Raw genomic sequence first — 22,436 nt, forward strand, 5'->3', positions numbered from 1 at the left:
ACTTATGAGAGATTTTTCGTTTAAAATGAGGTAGCTCTTATACGCCATTAAATTTTCCTAAACGTTGACACACGAGTGATTCAGATACAGGACCCGTAATCTCATACCGATTTCTTGTAGGTAAATTTCATAAGTGATTCTTATAGAATTCTTACGTTCGTTTGCCTCAATGTAGCGAGCGTTTTGTCGGCTCTCAATTTAGTGTTCTAGATGCATTTCCACAGTTATAAATTGAGAGCTTTCCATACCAACCAATACATGAATTTGTATTTTGTGTGGCAAGCACAATGATACTCTGTATGCCCAGAAAAGTCGAGAATATTTCCATCCCGCAAGGTTTCCGTGACCAGTACCGAACCCGCCGCCTCTGGTTTGGTAATACCGTACCTTTTCTGACTAGGCTATCTAAGACCTGCAAATTCTGCGCCAACCCCGTTCAATTGGATACACTACGCTACGAGCCCTACCCAACAACAAAGCACTATCAAACGACCTTCCGTTTGGCGGACCCATCAGCAGACACCATCTAAGCAGCCCACTGACAGCGCATCGCGTCCGGGCTCATTCCACACAAAGTAATAATCATCATCATTATTTGAGATTGTCTCCATCGCTACTGATGACCGGTTGGTCGGTTGGTCGGTTGGAACGTAGGTACTTGTCTACGATACATGGCGAATGCTGTCGTCTACTGTCACTAGGGCGGTTCATAATTGTCCTTTTCCACTGCTTTTCTCAGACTACAACATATAACTTTTCTGAGTCCACGATCGGTTTGCAAGATTAATCTGCTGATTTACGGTCAATTAATTTAAAAATTGTGATCAGCTAAGATTTCATAGAGTGAATCTCACATACATGATTTTGAATGGACTGCGTTCCGAAGAGCAAAATGGATCATGTGAAGCACCCTAATGGTCACAAATAATGCGCGCGAAGTGCACCACCCCCCCCCCCCCCCCCCTCCACGCTAGCTCGCACAGCTGTAGCTCTGTTGTCTTTTCATTTCAGATAAGACTTTTGACCTGATTTTGATGAAAGAGCATAACCGGAGCGGCGAATCCATTCTCTGTGGTTTTCTTTTTACTCTGCTTCACATCCAGCCCGCCGGGGACATCCAATCAGGATCAGTGGTGCTATAATCCCCCGCCCTTAGCAGCATCATGGGATTAAGGCAGGGGTGCTCAAGCTACCTTGGATAGGGGATTCCTAGAACCGTCGAAATGAGAACCGACGGTTTGTTTGATCTAGAAAAATCTCATTAACGACTCCGAAATCTTTTCGCACCACTTGAGCCGGTGTAATAAATCCCGAAAGCTGTCCACCTGTAATGTAACGCTTCACTGAAAGATCCAGCTGCGGACCACCCACGGAGTTCCGACTCGCCTAGTGGTAATTTCCATCAGATATCATAAAAACACGAAATCCAACCGCAAGAGATAAAATAAAATAAAACTCATCTTCGTTATACAATTCATTTTTCATAAATATTCGACCCGTCGAATGCGATACCCATCTTGATGTCTGAACCGGTTTCATCCCTCCTTCAGCTTCCAGCTTCACATATCTCGCATCAAACTCGAGCGAGAAGGAAAAATAGATAGAGCTCATGATGGTTCTTCGAGTATGATTTATTATCTTTCCCGAAACGAACCTTAAAATTTTATCCAACACCTCCCACGCGTGTGTGGCAGCCACACATTCAGGCACATACGTGGACGGGAAAATTCCCACCCATACAAATACTTTCCCCTCAGCTGATGGGTGATGGGCCAGGAAGTTGAAGTCGGTTTGATACCGCAGGGGTTTGGCGAAGGAACTTGTAGGAAGAATTTAATTGATTGCTGTTGCCAGCGGCTCAAAGTTGCTCACCCAGGTAGAAGGTGTTTTCGGAAAAATTTAATGCTTCATCTTCTTCACCTCACACGTGATCTATCCTACGTGCCACTAGGTACGGTTGGGGATTTATCGTATCAGAATAAAGTATGACTTTACTGTACGGTGATCCCACGATGTGGGTAACGCGGGAATTAGTACATCCATTTCGCATTTACCGGGAAATTGTCCCGCAATAAATTGCAGTACAGGTATACCTCGATACAATGTAACTGTAACTTTTCGTTTACATTGCCGATTTCTAGTGAACCAGCATTCAATCACTCAACGTAACCCGGGACGGGACTTGACAATCCAGCTTCACACTCTTCTTAATGTTTTTGATAAATGCCCGTCGAAAATTAGTGCATGTTGTTTGACGGAGTTGACCAATGATGCCAGGATTGCAGAATATTTTTTTCTATTTTAATTTGGATTTTATTTGGAGTTTCTACCGCAGCTTTTACGTCATTTTTGCTCAACACAGTAAAAACAACCATAAAGAAACAAGAATATTCATCGTTTAAAGCACGCCGTGGACCCTATTTTCCATCTTTCTTTTCGCAAATATAAACCATTAACAACGCCATTGACATCCACATTGATTCCGGCATCACTGCCAGACAGATTGATGTGATCCCTCTATCCTTTTTATTCCACGATTGCTGACGCATACAATCTCTGATTACCTAGGGAAGTAGGTTCATGAGTTGATGGGTCGATAGGTAAGGTCCAGGTGTGGGAGACTGCCTGTAGCACTGGTAACTTAGGTACTCAGTGCGTAAAACATGATCGACGGAAAACAAATCAAGGAAAACAAAAAAAACGTACCATATGCGTGGGATAAGATATAATTGGGGACATACTCTTATTGTAGGGTAATTTTAAGTGATAACTTTCTAGTGTCTTCTAAACAGTTACTAATAACCACCTTTGACCACATTTTGAGAAAATTTTGCATCCGAAAAGTCACAAGTTTTGTCCTCCAGACGACCCGGAACATCCGTAAAGTGGTCAATTCATCAAACTGATCCTAGAGCTCCGTATTTTTTTCGAAACCACTCATAGACGTCTTTTCGATTTAATTCGGCGTCATTACTGAAATTTAAACCCAAAGGACCACGTAATGTTCCTCCGAAAGATATGACACTTCCGTAAAAGTGATAAAATCATGAAACTGATCCTACCCAAGTAATAATTTTTGTTTTATGAGGGTTCTGTAGACCATGATTTAGAATTGTACAAAGCTTTGAAACCTCGATGAAACTTGCAATTTGACTTGGGTAGTGCTCCTTGGCTTTTTCGAAACCACTCATAAATGTATAACCAGAATGAATTCGGAGTTGTGGTCCTCGGGAAGATCCGGAAGTGGTGACACTAACACTGATCCTACAGCTCGGCAGATTCTTCGAAACCACTCATAGTCGTCATACTAGAATAAATTTCTAGTTGCAACTGGAATTTGAACCCAAGGGACCACGTAATAGTCCTTCGGAAGATCCGACACATCTTTAAAAGTGGTCAAGTCATGAATCTGATCCTAATTCTCATTTTTTTTTTTTTGAAATTGACTTCCAGGGCTGGAAAGCACCTCAGAGCGTTAGAAAAGCAACTTTGTGCATGTTTCTCACAACACTAGACAAAGAGTGTGTTGTTCCCCCATTTACTTGGCACACTCTTTTCCAACTAATCTGTGATAAAGCGACCCACACAATGAGCGGTACACTCCGTGCGGCGCAGGGAGCGAATATAATACAACAAGTGCTAATGTCTTCTTCGAATTCTTTGCAAACTTTCGATACCACGACTGCATGCATAGGAGCTGAAGAAGGGCATAACGAAGAAGAATTTTGTCTTTTTGCTGGGTTTCCCATTTGCAACCCTGGCGCTCTTTGCGTTGGAGCCGTCGGAGCGATGGCTACACTTGAGCTTTCGTTATTTCTGGGTGTGTGTCTGTCTTCTCTTCTCCGTTGCTCTACACTTGCGCAGGGTGAAAAACAAGCAAATTTTGTGTTTACTTGATTTTCACTTTGTTTATTTCTAGAAAATCAGTACATTGCGCGCATTGGGTGATCAGATGACAGCTCTGCCGACGTCTTATAATAAATTATTCGAAGATTAACCTGCGAAAACCATAAAAGAGAAATACTATCAATTTGTTTCAATACAAAATCCCCTTTTATAAATATTACTCTATTTTTTTCTAGAAATGATTTTTAATTATCATTCATTTGAAACGATAATCTTTAAAATTGGCCCAGTGGTTCAACAGTTATAAATTGAAAAAAATCATTTTCGAAAACAATCGATTTTTTTTACCACTCTAACATGGAAATGGTCACCCTAATGACAAAATTTTTAGAAAATACGGGGCTAATATTTTATGGTAAGGAACCAAACTACAATTCTTTTACGAAATTCTGAGAGCTCCTATGTACAACATTTTGCCATGGAATGGCTATATTAGGGTGGCCCAAAATAGCATTTTGTCAGGAAACCTGGGGGCTCACCCTCCACATGATAGCTTAGGGTGTCAGAAACAAACTTTTGTATGACGGCAACTCTGAGAAATGTTGCTTCGAGTTGCTAATTTGAGTTTTATTAAAAAAAGTCCCTTTTTCTTAGCTATTTAAAAAAAATATTTGTAATTTTTTTCAAATCTAGTGAAACTTAACCCATTCAAATTTTTTAGGGTCCAAACTATAGAATAAAAAAATTGTCACGGGTTGTTTTGTGTCTAATTTTGATGTTACAATCAGGCATGGAAAATCATTTACATTCATTTCATGCATTCATTTACATTCATTTGCCGCTAACTTTATTCATCAACAGAATTCCGCAAAACAATGTATTGAGCTTTTGTAGGTTTTGTTATAAACTACAACTTTTGTTAAAAACCCAAATCCGTATCTCTAATGCATGACGAACCAAAGCAAACAGAATCCACTACTGTTTTTCAGTGAATATATTTACATTCACTGAAATACAGTTACGAATTCTGCCCGCTCTAATTCGTGATGCATAAGAGATACAGATTTGAGTTACTGGCAAAAATTGTAACTAATGACAAAACCTACAAAAGCTCAATACATTGTTTTGCGGAATTCTGTTGATGAATAAAGTTAGGGGCAAATGAATGTGAATGATTGTCCATGCCTGGTTACAATTTTCTTAATTCTCTAAAACCATGATTTTTCATGAAGTGAGGTTTAATCATAACACTAGTAACAATCTAATAGAATAAAAAGATGGGAAATTTTATCACGAACAACTTTGCCATAGACAGTTTGGCCTTATCTTAAAACCTGGCTGAGATATTAACTATTTACTTAAGAAATAGGAAAATACATTTTTAAAAGTTTTTATAATTCTTTATATATTTACAGCTAACATCAACATAATAATCCTAATTATTATTTGGAGCTGATACATACCCAACTAACAATTTTAGCTGCAGATAAGCTTATACAGTCAAAATTTGCCTTATGCAGCTTATTTTAGCCTGCATAAGCTGGTATGTAGCTATAATTGTTTGTTGGGTAATTGATTGCAGAGGTTTTAATGCTATTATTTTGAAGTTTTCTGTTCTTAGCAACGGCCAATATTACTTCTTGATGTTTTTCAACATCGGTAGTTGGACTGTGCTCATTCAAATCTCCTGCCAATCCTAGTGCACGTTCTACCGGGTCATTAATTAAACACAACAAGTTATCGCATTTTTCTTTGAATTTCATGAATTCAAGGTTATTGGTCCAATTCTAAGGATCTTCTTCAAGCAAGAAATTAGGGTTGACATTTAAAATCTTGAAAAATTGGAGGGAAATTTTTCACTCTTGTTATGTTTTCGCCGTCATTTTGTTTTGAGAAGTTTTTGAGCATTTTCCTTTTCACTTTGAAGTCGAAAGTATCATCAAAAAATGCCAGGCAAATATTAATTTCTGACAAGTACCACAAGTGACTTGTGAATTTTTTTGTATGTTGACTGGCTGATTTCCTCATCCAATTCCAACTGCTCCACGGTTTGATACACGATTTCGATCTAGGTTCTCAACGACAGCGTTATTCAGTAATTTTATACTTCTGCTACGGCGTTGGTTTTTGGATCCTTGGCCAGATAATTCGCGCTTCACGATTGAGGTAGTGTTTCTGCCACTTTGCCAATTTTCTTATGTGTCGCTTCATCACCCTGTTTGCAATTTTCTAAACTTGCAAAACATGCCGGGATTTTGATCGGTGTTCTAACTGACATCTGTTGCCTCCAAAACTCTGCACGAACAGTATCATTCTTCATATGCTGTTCGAATTGACCACTTTGTCAAGCAGTTTTTGCGTGACTTTCTACCAGCGATTTCACAAAACTGGACCAACTAATTTCTATTTTTTTTTGTGAAACGCACAAATGTTGGCTACTTTTCTCAAGGTTCTAATAGAAAAAATCTTAAAATAATGTTTGATTTCAAAGTTCGAGTGGTAGTAAACGTCATTTTATCTGCTCGAATGAAGTGGTTAATTGGGATACTCCAATGTTGAAAAAAATTTCAATCGCATTTTGAACACATTCCGCATTTGCACCGCTTTCGTGTTCTTGTTTTGTGCGTTTTCAAGCTGCAAGAAGCTTAGAAATACGTCTAACCACATTCCGTTTGTGTTGATGTGGAAGGCCGGCTTGATCCAGATAGCAATAACTTCAGAAGCCACGATTTGGACACTCTTACTGATCGACTGTTTCTCATTTTCACGATAAAACCTAAAATAACCTATGATTTCTGATTCGGATGGTAGATGGTTTCTTGACAAATGTCTTCTTGCAATAGATGTTAATTGATCTGACTTCAACTTGAGTTTCGGGGTCATTTTTCGCACAGTACCAGTAGCTTCGAAGAACGAAAAAATACTAGTTTATCTTGTGTGCCTGCTGTGCTTATTATAGGTTTGATTATGCATAGACGAGTGCACGGGTGAACTTTTGTTCATCTACTGAAAAAATTTGACACAAGCTGTGGGCAGCTGCGATGAGGGGTTCTACAGGTGTAAAGAACCCACATCGCAGCTGCCCGCAGCTTGTGTCAATTTTTTTTCAGTAGATGAACAAAAGTTCACCCGTGCACTCGTCTATTATTGATACAACTAAACAACAGTTGCTTAGCAACTGTAGCCTATCAAAGTTATGTACACACAGGTACACACCAAAGCTAAAATGACCCAACAAAAAGTACCCTAGAGGATTGACAGAGGAATTAAAAGAGTATCGTCAAACTAAAGATCAAACATCAACCAATATTGGCCGTAGCTAGGATAAAGAAATTTCAGAATAATTCTTTAGAGACCGCTCTAACTAATTGTATATCAGCTGAAAACACTAATAAGGTTTATCATGATGAAAAACACAACCTTCCACTATAAATATATGAAGAATTATGAAAACTTGCCTAAATGTAAATCGTTTTAAGATAAGACCAAACTGTCTATGGCAAAGTTGTTTGTGATAAAAATTCCCATCTTTCTATTCTATTAGATTGATACTAGCGTTATGTTTGAACCTCACTTTCAATGATTAAATGCCATTAAGTACCAACAAAATCATTGTTTTAGAGAATTACAAAAATTGTAACATCAAAATTAAACACAAAACAACCCGTGACAATTTTTTTTTCTTATAGTTTGGACCCTAAACAATTTGTAAAAAATTTGAATGGGTTAGGTTTCACTAGATTTGAAAGAATTACAAATTTTTTTTTGAAATAAGCTTAAAAAAAGGTCTTTTTTAATAAAACTCAAATTAGCAATTCGAAGCAACATTTCTAAGAGTGCCGTCATACAAAAATTTGTTTCTGACACCCTAAGCTATCATGTGGAGGAGGGTGAGCCCCCAGGTTTCCTGACAAAATGCTATTTTGGGCCACCTTACTATATATTAGAATAACATCCGAAGTCCCTCCTTTCCCTCCTTTTCTGTATACGCGGCACAACAATTACTTTTTAAGCCCCACCCATTAGAACATCGACAAATCTTGCTAGGAGCGGGGCTTAAAAGTATTTTCTGTGCCGAGTAAGCAAAAAAAGAGGGATGTTAATCTAAATGCATATATAGAGGTACCCAAGGGGTGGTCACTCTACACACTTATTTTGCGCCAACATTTTTCTCAGTGTACCTCAGTGTGCCGCAGCTGTATCGGCAGTGCCAAGAAGCCATTGAACTGACTTTTGTTTGCTTGTGAATAATGCTTTGTTTGGCAACCCGGTATTTTAACAGCTCTTGTTTTTGTTTTAATTTTGTATTCAAAAACATCCATCTTCGGCGGAAGGCCGACCCCGCACAACGAACGACAATTATTAGTCAACCAGCCCTTCTGGGAGCCGGCGGAGGAAATGGATTTGCACCGAATTTGTCACCGCCCGAGTATCATCCGTCGGAAAACTGGAAACCAACACCGGCCGGAACACACGTCGGACTGATGAAGGACGCACCGCTGACCCGAAACGGATCAGTCAACTTCATTCAACCGGCACAGCAACAAGGCGCAGTGATACGAACTCGATAACAACACAGCCAACACCGATAAGCTGTTCAATCTGTTCTTCCTGTATGGAAATGTTGTCAGAATAAAGTTCCTGAAGACCAAAGAGGGTACCGCCTAGACCGCCTACCGGTCTAGATGGGAGAGGCCATCGCAGTCGAACCAGTCGAACGTACACCCTGCCGAACAATTCGATCAGCTTCAAGGTCTACAGCGCCTCCAAGAACAATCGCTTCCGAGACCAGCAAAAATCGCATTCTCCACTTCTTCAATACCCCACCCGTATGCCGTCCGAGGATCTGCTGCTGACTGCATTCACCACCAAGGACTGCCACCCGTTGCAAGTGCGAATGTTCCCGCTGAAATCGGAAATTTCCTCCTCCGGATTGGTCGAGTTCCCGAGCGTAGCCCTGGCGGTGAACGCCATCATGAAGTGTAACCACAGCGCGATCGATCACAAATGCACACAATTCCCGTTCATTATTAAGCTGTGCTTTTCCTCCTCCAAGTCTATGAACGGTGCGTGGAGCGAAAACACGTTAGCTTTCTTTTTCTGAGAAAAGAAAGGATTCTCAGGGCAAAGGCAGGAGAGTACAAATAATTTGTTGAACTATTTGAGATTTTGCCAACACGGTCCTCCAACATTATATGTGTTGGACGATGGAACGGTTGGTGTAGCAGCCACCGCCATGGATGTATTCGAGCAGTTCGAATGGTATAGTTTTTGTTTGGTTGTTGACTATCCGATTAAAACTCAAGCACCGCTTGTCGTGACCGGCCCGAGATGTCCAGCGTCGGCCACGGCTACACGAATTAGCGATGCAGCTCCCACGGCTGCGGCTGCTTCTGCTGGTCCGTCTCCTCTAAAATTCATAAAAAAAGACGAACCAGCAGCAGCATTGAAAGCAGCCGCAGCCGTGGGAGCTGCATCGCTAGTTCGTGTAGCCATGGCCGGAAACCTCGGTCAGGTCAAGATACCGCTGTCAGCTGTTCTTCATCTGGGAGGAAATGTGAATGCAACTGCCGTCACGGGTGTAACGATTTCGAGAATCCATGGCGAGACTTGGTGGGGATTCACGGTTGTTTTGAAAATAATTTGATTATATTGTGGCAACATCAATAACAAATTTTGACGCATGCATACTGCGTTCACTGAAACAAATCGACATGTACCGTTTATTGGATCCATCTTATAACATAGCAATGTCAGCATATTTATTCATTCTATGTGATGATTGATAGATTCCATTGGATTATCACTTAAAAACTATGACTGCGATATGGAATGATTTCTATCGTAATTTCACATACTTAGTACTTGATAATACTTTGCTTCGAACGTGGTTAGCGAAGGTAAGAATTATATGAATATTGTCTGATATATTTCATGGTGAAAAACTGTTGATATGTCATGGGTGGGAACAGACATCTAGAAACTAATGGAAAATCATATAAGTTTGCACTATGAGAAAATTCAGTAAAATATACCTGTTTTCATGATGAATATTGCTCACTAAAATATATATCTTATAAGATAATCATGTATATTTTATTGGAATTGCTTTTACTGATTTTTGACGTTTGTTGATATGTCGCGTGTAAATAGACATGTAGAAACTATTGGACTGTCATTTAACTTTGCAGTATAGGAAAACATGTATATCTCATTGTAATAGCTTGCTTTGATTTTTGACGTTTAAAGATTGTAAACAGATCTATCCCAATCATTAAATAGTCATATAGAAATGCCTTTTAAGAAATCCAACAGCAAGCATTTGTTTTTGCATGTTTTTCTGGGATGAATATCGCTCCCAATAAAATACATCTTACATGATTGTTCTTTATAAATTATTGAAACAATTTTCAACGATGTTAACGTACACTCATTCATATGATAATTGGTTCCAGAAAAGAATGTATTGAGATTGAAAAAAAAAATGATTCTACTGTAATATTTACTTTGCTATGATTCTAATTGTAAGCCTTCTACACGGCTAATTCAGATTCCAGCCCTAAGTAGTACTCGAACTTCATGAGCCAGTTCAATCAAATCATATAATTTAGTCGTTGATTTATTGCAAACAGGTGCATTAAGAAAGATTTGAACAAACCACACCACCGAAACGGAACATAAATTTGTCAGTGCTATTTGTCTTCACTCTAGCAAAACGAGCATAAAGTTGCACTACATTCCATGTCGGGAGAGCTGTTCTTACTTCATGCTATTTGAACGAGCTCAATCTTGAAGCCAGCCGTGGCCCAGTGGAATCGAGCACAGACACCGAAAGCATCACACCTCAACAGATCTTGATCGAATCCCAAATCAGCTACAATAAAAAAAAGGCACAACTGTGAAAGCTCTCCCACTGCCTGATGTTTATTTTTCGAATTTATTTTTACAAATCGATTAAATATATGTGTCAAAAGAAGAAGTAAATTTCATGTTATTTTCACATAAACTTTACTTCGATTGATTTATTGCACATATATTATATTGTGGTGAAAAGTATAGCTTATGCTTATGGGTTTCAAATCCATTTCAGTTAATTATTATAATTTAATCGATTTTCATTTATCATATGACGATCATATAAAAGTTACCAAATTATCAGCATTGTAAATGTATCAGATATTCATATAGAATTTACCTGACACATTTTCAATCATATCATTTTCAATGGATTATCTTATAGCGCAAATTTATTAGACTTCCACATAACAGGAATATGTCAAATTCGTTCAGTGTAAGCGCAGAAATAGTTCAGTGTTGCCAGTAACTTTAAAGATCATAAAAATTGTAACCATGGGTGCCAAACAGCGTCAATGACGACCCCCGGGTGTGCCCAAGTTTGATTTTAGCACACTGTGTAGAGTGACCAACCCCTTGGAGGTACCAGACAGTGTTGGCTAAAATTAAGATCAGATAATCAAAATCAGCTATCTTTCAAGATCAATATCACCTAAAATCACAGGCATCAATATCACCAGCCATCGGAAATCACCCGTAATTTTCAACAAATATCAGCTGTGATTTTCGATTCCTAAAATCAACTAACATCCATATCAACCAAGATCAAAATCATCAAAAATCATAGGATTAGAAGATATGTTAAATCCTAGAGTCTGGGACACTCCGAAATTCAAGCCAGCATTCCAGATGAAATTAAAATGGAAGATTTCAATCCAAGATAGCTTCTACAAATTCAAGATGGTGAACCAATTTGGAATCCAAGTTGGCAGCCAAAGATCCGCCCCCATATTACATGGATTTGGATGCAAATATGCTGAAGTTTTCGTGTAGGTAATATCAAATTTTTGGAAGCGCTTGCCGGAAATTGACGGGCTGGTTGAAAATGACCAATAAAATATAGCACATTTATAATTCAAAATTTGTGTGCAATAGTTTAAAAAATTATAGTTATAGTGTTATAGTTTAAAAAATTTCAATAATATTGCCAATAAATGACGGCGTGCTTAAGAAAGTTATTTACGATATGTATGTATGTATGTATGTAAGTAGCCACCATCCTAGCTTGGGTCTTGCCCTGCATGCGGCTCCACTCAACAGCAAGATCAAATTCCGTCATCATTCTGAATTCAACATACTGCTGTATGAAGGGCCAAAAAGGGTTGGGCGCGCCCGTAAGCAGAGGCACTTACGCGAAACCCGCGGGAATTAGAGAATCTCCTTCCAACAATATGATCCAACAAAATTAATAACGAAATTCGCAATACATGTTAAGCTTTCCATGGGATGGTTTGTTTAAGAAGAGCGCGTCAAATTCATTGCAACTGTTGGAGTGAAATGTAACTATCTAAAATGACAGTACACATTCCCTCCTAGACTCCGGTTGGCACTCCACTCCATTGTCCAGTTACAACTTCAATGATGCCCTGATGCTCCCTCCCCTCCCAGTATTTATTGTAATTTACATTATGAATTTATATATAATCATGTAATATATAATGTATATAAAATATGTAATAAAATAAAAAAAATATAATAAAAAATAAAGATGTTTTACAAAATACAAATAACCTAGATTATTGGGTCCTATACACACACTTTTTGTTTTATGTGCCATGAAATGACATAATGCATCATTGTATGTTTTGAAAATAATACTAAAGTATTGAATCAATAGACCGAAAATCGAGGTTATTTGGACATGAGACATTATATTTAAAAGGATACTACCAAACCGACCATCAAAAGCAGTGCGCCCACAAAAGCAGACACGTCCCCTCGAAAATGCAATCGAGAAATGTACAAGAACAATCCTCAACTGGAACGTACTCACCAAATTAATATATCCGGGAGCGCATTCCCGATGTCGTCGAACGGCAAAAAAAAAAGGGAACTCGGTGAGCAAATTTGTGATACGGAATTTTCACTGAAAACAATCGCGAATTTCACCACACCCAACTGCGAAACACGTTCAGAAGCACTTTTGGTACACTTTCGATACCAATTTCATTCGAAAAAACTTACTTACTCAACACCGATCGTGCCAAGCTCTTTCACGCACCTAATGAAAATAATCTGATATCGCCGGTTGTTGCGGCATTCTCTCCTTCGTCGGTCAGGGAGTCCACTCACACTCACTTGTCCCATCTGCAATGGCGGTTTTTGCTTAAGAAAGTTATTTACGATATGGCCAAAAATTTCCGAAATAATAGACATAGGAAATTTCGAATTATAAATGTGCTATTTTATTGGTCATTTGCAACCCGCCCGTCAATTTCCGGCAAACGCTTACAATAATTTGATATTACGTACACGCAAAATTCAGCATATTTGTAGTTCTGTGTCAAAATTTCAGCTCAATTGATCACAACAAAACATAGTTGCAACATGCCTATTGTCCTATTTTAATGGTCACCACTAGACGCTGTTTAGGAGCCGCCATATTGAATTTTGGTCCGCCATATTAAATTCCTAAACGGCGGCGGATGTTTATTTTCCGCTTCTACTCATCAAGCCTATTCCGTACATACTCATATTGCATGGGTTTAGATGCATATTCGCTGTCCGGAGGCCACCATATTTGATGTTGGTCTGCCATCTTGGATTCCGAAATGGTGGCGGATGTCGGTTTATTACTTTAACTGTAATACCAGGGTATTGATTTTCAGTTTAGTGATTTTGTTATGTACCTCAATATCAGCTAAGATAAAATCAGCCGTGTTTGTGATTTTGCTGACCTCAAGATCAGCAGTGATTTTCGGCCGTTCCTGGTTTTGGATTTTTTGGATTTATTCCATCACTGGTACATGTGTTGCAGCGTCAGGTACTCTATTTTGTAGTCTGTGAAAGGGATTTATAGGTTTTTGACTGCACTGTCCTCTGTTAACAACTAACGGAAAACAGAGTATGCGTAATTTCCGAAAGATGTCACTGCCCAAGTAACAATTCTACAATCCATCTGCATCCACTCTGATTTATGATGGATTTATAATGGCAATGAATAATCCATTTAGTTTAAATACAGCATTTCACAGTGTAAAACGTTCCTGCTTAGTAGTTCACCTTTTCGTTGTTTTAAAAACCTTTTACAGTCTGACGAGAAGTCAAAAAATGTCTTGTTTTAAAATTATATTTAAAGTAGTTCCCAATCCCACCATAAAACTGTTCTATAAATCAATCATAAACTTCATTAGTTTTTTTTATTAATGTCTTGATAAAATACTTTATAAACCTGTTCTATCATTATCAAAGCAATCACAAAACCATTAGGTTTTAAATGAGAGTAAAAGGCATATATTGTTAAACGAAGTTGGAGGAAAAATTCAAGCGATGCTAACGACCGAGGGGAAGTCGATTTCAGTAAAATTTAGTTCTTTAGAACCAGCACGTCCAGAACCATCCGGAAGAAAGGGATCTTTTCGGGAATGATCGAGGTTACAGCTGTGCGAAATGCGAAATGTTGTGAGCACTTTCTGAGTAACTGCTTTCAAGCCATCGGGAGAGAATCGCCTGGAAGAAAGCTGATTCGCATAGCGCAACTATCGAAAGATAAACAAACTTTGACGTTTAACATTTTGTAGGCAACATTGCCGCCATAAATGCTGCCATAAATCTGAACGGGTTAAGATCAAGCAAAATGGCTTTAGATAAAAACAATACAGCCTACAAGTTTTCTTCATAAAAGCCCATTCAAAACCTTGTGAATTTGTTAAGGATTTCTTGAAAGCAAAATAACTTTGTCACAACTGGCCCATGAAAATCAACTTTTATGCCTCCGCCATATTACAATTATTTTATTTGTTTTTTACAACCTTCGATTTTCAATCTAAATATATTTCCTTGGATATAATTTTATTTTAGCTAATTATGCATGAGAAATATTTAGAATCCAAAAATCATGAGAAACAAAAATCTAGGCTAAACTTAATGATCGATATGAAGAATATATTTTTTTCTTAATGTGAAATAATTAGTAAAATCGAATTTTTCCCGTGGGTGCACACAAGTTTTTCGATGTTTTCACGTACATTTCACATCAAATTTTATATGACACCTAAAACTAGGCCACTTCATGAGAACTATTTTATAATTTTGGAAATTCGGCAGGATTTATACACGATCAGTTTTAATTATTTTGATAAGATCGGATGGTATTTATGAATCCTTTTTTATCTTGATTGTTGTTTTTCTACTGAACTTAGCAAGCAGCTAGGATAAATGGTTCGAATAATGGTTTAATTGTTGCCAAATAACTTTTATTGTAGCTTAAATACGGTTTTGAAATGGATCTCAATGCGTTTATCGTACATCCATTTTGCAGTAAATCAATCTTGAAGAGCTTCGAAAATATACCCCTCAGAACCTTCTCCAGGGTGGGCCAACAAGACAGATTCTAGCATCAATAAGGTTTTGGTGGATGCATCAATGACAAAGCAATCTTGACCAGGGTTTTATGAATGTTGTTTTATAGTAGCTTTGTAGAATTTTATAAAACTTAAAATGTTACTTGGGTACAGTAGTGACATCTGATGGAAAATAAATGCAGAAGCTTTTTCTAAATGGTTAATTAATAGCCATGAAAGTACTCAAAGAACATACACACAAGATGAGATCAGGCAAAAGTTCAAAAAAAAAAGCTGTGATTCACCCATTTCATCCCATAAAACCATTTTTCCAACAGGATGGAAACAAACTGCTGCTTTTCTATAAATATTCCAGCTACTTCCTTATTAATAGTCTCCTTTTGAATTGCCGAATTAATTACACCCACCACGTCATTACGTTGTAATAACTTTTTTTTCGCCGTCTCTAAACAAGAAGCAAGGCCATCCCTCAGCTCACAGCCGTTTGCCAGTTTGGGTATCTATGAGGGGACATCGCAAACCGTGCTTTTCTCCCGCACCTTCTTCCTATCTCGGATCCTCTGGCTGCCCCGTCAAAGCATATCTTCCAGATAGGTAACTACCTACTACCTACTGTGAGCACGGCGTAAATAAACAATCGCATCTAGAGCTCTACAGCAGGGCTGGCAGACGAGGAGGATGCAGTGGCAGTAAAATTTATTATTCAGCACGCGCGAAATTGATGTTTATGACTTGGTGTCCACAGGCATGACGGGGGTAGGGGCTGTAGCAAGGGATGTGTTAATCTTCCAAAGGTATGGGAAATGGATGTAATGTCGGCCTAAATGCCCCTAATTTGGGCCCATATATAAATTCAGCAATCGACTAAATTTTCAATTGCGACCAAAATATCCATTAGTACCGTACCACCGTCCCAATGAAGCGTTCATCTAGATAAAATTGATAAATAGCAGATTTTTAGCGATGAGCCCAATCTTAGATCCATAGACCAACATTAGAACCATTTCCGTCGTATGTCGTTAATTCAGGGACCTATATTTTTGGTCTTTTTTTATCAGATTCATTGATTAGTTAAAAGCGAGTGCGATTCATACACATTAAGCCAGGCCTCCGCCTTATTTTTAAAACCACGGATCTGTTCGTTAATTCTAAAAAATCAGTGAAAAATTCAAAATTTATAAAATATTCCGAACATGTACAGACTTTGTTCAGTTAACGATCATTTGAAATTTTACCGACTGCTTAAATACCGTAAGCCCCTTACTACGTCCCTGCCAATCAAAAACCTACCTGCTGTTGATGTTTTCCCTGCTCGATGATGTTCCTCTAATATTTCACAAAACACTCTCGGATGCTTCTCCCACCGTCTCCTGTTATTCTTCTTCGCTTAGATCTCGCAGTTTCACGAAGCAAAACACTAAAAACACACACACACACGGACAGATGGTAGATGTGCCCACCACCGTTTTATGTCGCGTGTCGGAGACGTTGGAAAAATAAACTGTGCTCGCTCACCCACCTGGCCGCGGTCTCACCTTTCGCTTCTTCCTGGACCCGCAGCAGCGCGCTATATTTTACAACACTCACGAAATATTCTCCGATGAACTGCCACCAGGAACTACACTCGCCTATACGTTCTGCACTCGGCGTCGATGCTGGTTATGGTTTTATTTTCGATGGAAAAATTCTCATAACATTCACTCCATATAGCGCCGGGAAACGCGGTCGGGTGGTGGAAGGCAGCAGGTTGAGCTGCACACTTGAGAGTTCGTTTTTCTCCCAGAATGAATTTTCACGTCACTTCTTGATCGCGCGCCGTTGTGGATGATGCTGTTCAAAACTCGAGGGCTTTTGTTTTTACTGCTTCTTGGCTGGCTTGGCAGATGCGGATGAAGATGCCGGCACAGCTGCTGTAGTTGGTGTAGTTGTTTTTGTTGATTGCCTCCTCAATGCCACCGCTCGCTGCTGCTGGTAGTTCTAGTCTCAGTAGTGATGACGTAAAACGAGCGGAAAACTTTCCTTCCATCTTGTGCTTGAGGTTGACCCAGTCTCAGCAGTCGGCAGTAGCACGATTTTGGCGGGGCAGATTCTGGGGGAGGAGAAATGGGGAAAACTTTCCTTAAATGCAATCGGAAGTACTCTCATTGGAATGGAAGTGTGGGGCGTATGTAGCAATCAAAAACTGTGGAATGTGAGTGGGACTAAGAATGCATTTGATGGTTTGAGAGCGACGTGGAAGTTTATGATGAAAACTGTACACGGTTGGTTTGTTAGGAAATTATAAAAAAGAACTTCCCGTTGGATGAATCATTAAAAATCCTGCTTGATACAACAGAATTTAAAAAAATCGACCAAATTAACAAATAAACATACTCACCCAAAAAATTAATGAGCAACTTCAAAGGAAAGTCAAAGTAAACTCAAACGAAGCCATGTCATCTACAAACACCATTTTGTATGAAGTATTATTAAAGTTTTGACAAAGAAAGGAAGCTCATCTCTGCTTCGAAAAGCGAAAAGAATCGATTTACTTTAGAGTGCCACCTAGCGGTGGGAAGTACGCTTTTTACACGGAAAATATTGATAGCATTATACAGGTGGGCGTTGGCCAAATTTGGATTTTTCAGATATAATCCTAAATAGGACCTAGATTATTTAATACCCTAGTAACCTCAAGTCCGTGCTCTGTCACAATGTTTCATTGTGATTAATCAACACTCAAAGGGGTAAAATATAAAATTTGGGGTAAATTTGAAAGAAAGGGAACTTGGAGTGTAGAGCGCACTACCCACTGGACAATTCTGAAGCCTGGCCAAGTGTTTTGATTGAACGTCATTTCCAATTTAGATATTGATACATTCAAACCATTGGCATTTGAGATAAGACAGAGATAGGATGTGGAGGGCCCGCTTAGGAGGAGCGTAACCCATGTTATGGCTTCCATTTATTAAATAGTTCAGATAGGCTAGAAATGACAGGTTTATAGTGAGAGAATGTACCATATTGGGAAAGCATAATTTTCATAGGGTTCAAAGCGGCTGAGCTGTTCGTTTGTAGTTTGACCTTCCTTCAAAACCAATTTGGCTCTAGAATAATTTTAAACTTGTTCTTTTGTTCTGCATTATTCACATGTTGCAATTATTGAAAAGAGATCGATATAAGATAGCCACAGAGAACAGACGTTGAGGCTCCAAAATGTCTCTAAAAACTTGTGTAAAGATTTCTATTTGACTTAAGCGCCACTAACGGCGACTTCCCCACTTAAAAACCCTCTTTGACATCATGATGGCGCTGGCGTTGCAAAGCTTACACTAAACACTAAGTGCTGCTAGCGTCAAGTGGCAATTTTCAGCAGATAACACTAGTTTACAAAACAACATAAAAAGTGTGAACTTTAGTGGTTGACCAACGTTTCTAATGCAAAATCCTACGCTGAATTCAATGCCGTGGTCAGAAAAAATTAAAGTAGAGCAATTTTTGAGATATACAAAAAATTTGATTTTTTGAATTTTGGACAAAAGTACGATTACTAAAATGTCAATATCTTTGGAACTAGTACACCAATTTTAAATCTTTTTTTATGAAAGTGAAGCTAAATAAATTTGCTATCGTTCACTAGAAGATAAAGTCTTAATTAAAAATTTTGAAGTCATTTAAAAATTTACAGCTTTTTTTATTTTTCCTGCGAATTTTCCATAAAAATCTTGTTTTAATCAACATTTTTAATGAGATAAAAAGATTCAAAAAATCATTCCATAATTTATTCTTAATGTCCATTAAAAACTGGAGAAAATGAGCCTTTAATGGATGAAATCGGTTGGAAATTGTCGAAGTTATGAAATTTTTTGTAAAGTCATGTAAATTGAATGTTCCAAGATTGGCCGTTGTCCCGCTCCTAGGTTCATGCACCACTTCCAGTAGGTCAATTTGACAGCGTTCTTTCTTTAACATTGCTTAACGATGTATACGACAAAACGTGAATTCAAGTGTAAAAATGATCCTCAAAAGTTTTGTTACGTGTGTGGCAACTATATATTTACAAAATCGGTCAATTCCAAAAGTATTATGTAGTTCGTGCAAAACGTGCTTGGCTAGGTGGATGTCAGGCGCAAGGTAAATTGATTTTTTGAATAACTTTCATATAAACAATTTATGTACAGCATGGTAGTGCTTTGTTCTTTCCTGATCGACATTATCTTACTTCATCTATTTTTGATAAGTGTTAATGTCTTACTTACTAACTCACTTATTTGTTATCTGTCAGTCGCTATTTGTCCTTTGACATGCCCACCATATGGCGTCGACCGTTTTGTCATGCAATGGATTGTTATTTCTGCTTGACAAAAGTTAAGCAACAAGGACGTCACAAAACAGTTGAGTATCCACAAGTGGCTTCTATGACAAAACCTGTTCCACATTCAAGTTCGGTCCCGTATCCTGTTTATCTGACGCAAAGATAAAGGAAGGTGTATTTGTTGGCCCACAGATCAAAAAACTGCTCAATGATTCCGCATTCAATACAGTTTTGACACCAGATGAGGAAGAAGCGTGGAAATCGTTCCAGCGTGTTGTCACAACCTTTTTAGGAAATTTAAGAAGCCCATATTATGAGGAAGCCGTCGATGAATTGCTCAAAAATTATGAAAATAGAAAATAGGTACAGGCCGGACTCGATTATCCGGAGGCTCGATTAACCGGAGGCTCGATTATCCGGGGCTCGATTATCCGGAGAAAATGGCTCGATTATCCGGAGTCATATTTTTTTACCTATCTTGCAAATTATTTTTCATAAACCGCTTGGAAAACCGACTTTCGATCCGAGGACGAGTAACATACATCGTTCGACTCTGTCTGACAAGATCGGGAAAAGACTATATTTAAGTGTTTGTGTGTCTTTGTTACAAAATCCGGCGTTAAGGGGCTTTGGATTAACTTTGACCTGAAAGGAATCAAACATATCATCATGTGCCACAACAACATACAAAAACTGAATCCCATGATCGTCCATTCACTAATTACGTCACGTTTCAGGGGGCGGGGGAATGGCAACCGAACAAAATTTTTGAAGATCCGTAAAAAAAAATGTACCAAAGGGCCTTTAAAGGGGGGTTTCGTGAGAACTGGTCTGTTGGTGGCTTCATACCTGAAAATTTATGTCAATTTTCTTATATTATTTTGTAGTTCAATTCATTTATTCAACATTTCAGTAAAAACAGTAGTTCATCAGTAAAGTGATTCAGTAAATGACTATTTTTTCAAGAATATTTACTCTGATTTCACGAAGTAAAAACTGCCGTTCCATTTGGTTTTCCTCAGCCCATGTGATGATAGTGTCAATACTGTTCAGCGCTGATTGATCTGGAACCGGTTCGTACTTCTCATCTTGGTTGTCATCTGCTGTAGAAATGTTTGCAGTTTCATCAAGAGTGGTGTTCGTCACGCTTTCTCCGTTATAAAAATGTGAATCATGGTTAAGAACAGCATTGACTATGTCAGCATCAGACATGACATCGAATTCCGCATTCTCGTCTTCATTTTCGCCTGCAGCCGCTTTATCAGCAACCATCAGTTGAATTGTAGTCAAATGTTCCTTTATGACCGACAACGGTACATCATCTTCTTCGTCAAATTTTGGTTCGGTGTATAGCAACTTCCAGGACTTGGAAATCGATTCGGCCGAAACTTCTTCCCATGCTTCAGCAACCCAGAATATGGCGTCCTTGATGTTGATTCGCTTTATGTTTTCAATGAATTCTCCAGGTCGTCCGAGTATCTCCCTCATCAACTTTTGGAGGTAATTGGTCTTCACCATTTGAATAATATTCTGATCCATTGGTTGCAGTATAGCGGTTGTGTTTGGGGGTGGAAAAACAGTTTTAAAAGCTCCATCTGGAGTTTCAAGTTCATCGCTGCTGCAATGTGCGGAACAGTTATCCAATACCAACAGAAGATTCGCAGATTTCAGATAGGCAGTCATTTTAGGGACGAACTCTTGGAAAAACCAATCCCGAAACAGTCCAAGTGTCATCCAAGTATTTTTTGAAAACGTATAATTCACTGGCAGCACACGTATGCTCTTAAGAGCCCTTGGTTCCTAATGGTGACGCACTTGTCTATTTTTAATTACAATTCGATTTTGGTGAGATATTTTCAAAAAAAAAAATTGTTACACTATCATCCCTAGAGCACCGGAACTAATATTTGCAATGTTAACATTTCAAAAAATTTAATGGAAAATGGTCGAAATTGATCGAGTGCGTCAAGTTAGGAACCGCGTCAAATATGGTGCCTTCACGGTAGCCGTGATTTTTAGCCAAGCTCAACTTTGTCTCTACACACTCGTGAGAGTCGCGAGACTACGATTTTTCTCAAGTTGAGGGGTCCCAATGCGTGGTTGGCTACACGTTCGCTTCTCAAGCGGATGGTCCATGGGTTCAATTCCATTGATTTTCTTATCGAACTTTGATGTATTTTAATGTGCCTCATGATAGGTTATTATCCAAGTCTGATTCTGGTCACTTTCCCGGGGCACCTAGAACTTGTCCGGAAGTGGCCAATATGGTCCAAAATACTTAATTGTTTCCACCATTGATTTGGTTATCGAATTTTGATATAATCTGATGTGTCGCATGATTGGTTATTATTCAAGTCTGGTAAAGGCCACTTTTCCGGAGGCACCCGGAACTTTCCCGGAAGTGGCCAATATGGTCCAAGGTACTTAATTTTTGCCACCATTGATCTTGATATCAAATTTTGATTTAATTTGATGTGTCGCTTAATGGGTTTTGTTCCTTTCAAGTCAAATTTAGCCTCATGGCCCATAAACGCCGGAACTTGTTCCGGCCATATCTACAAAACCAGTGGTCCGATTCCATAATCCTTCAATAGCGTTCAATGGGACCACTAAAAACATTAAATGAGACCACATAAGACCAAAAATATTTTTTTTTTTCGATGGCTCGATTATCCGGAGGGCTCGATTATCCGGAGTGAAATTTTTTTCAAGACTCCGGATAATCTAGTCCGCCCTGTATAATTAAAAAATATTGTGTTTGTTACATATAATTAATTTCAAATCCTTTTATTTCACTGAACACAGGTGTGAATATGTCTTTGAAGATACATTTCCTACATTCTCACATGGATTTTTCCCGGAAAACCTTGGTGACGAGAGTGATGAGCACGGCGAACGTTTTCACCAACAAATGAAGA

The 22,436-nt window shown here is 38.6% G+C and overlaps 1 protein-coding gene across 1 annotated transcript in view; it reads right to left on the reverse strand.

Moving 5' to 3' along the window:
• The window catches only part of Dgk (diacyl glycerol kinase 1), a 440,989-nt gene that overhangs the window by 374,913 nt on the left and 43,640 nt on the right, over positions 1-22,436 (reverse strand). Inside the window, exon 3 of the mRNA XM_065230402.1 lies at positions 16,515-17,337. The gene's annotated coding sequence lies outside the window, so the exon portion shown is untranslated. The remainder of the gene's footprint in view (positions 1-16,514; positions 17,338-22,436) is intronic.

The sequence above is a fragment of the Ochlerotatus camptorhynchus genome, unplaced genomic scaffold, assembly GCF_037179485.1.
Source record: "Ochlerotatus camptorhynchus isolate MF236.1 unplaced genomic scaffold, CSIRO-AGI_Acam_v1.1 ptg000330l, whole genome shotgun sequence".
Lineage (NCBI taxonomy): Eukaryota > Metazoa > Arthropoda > Insecta > Diptera > Culicidae > Ochlerotatus > Ochlerotatus camptorhynchus.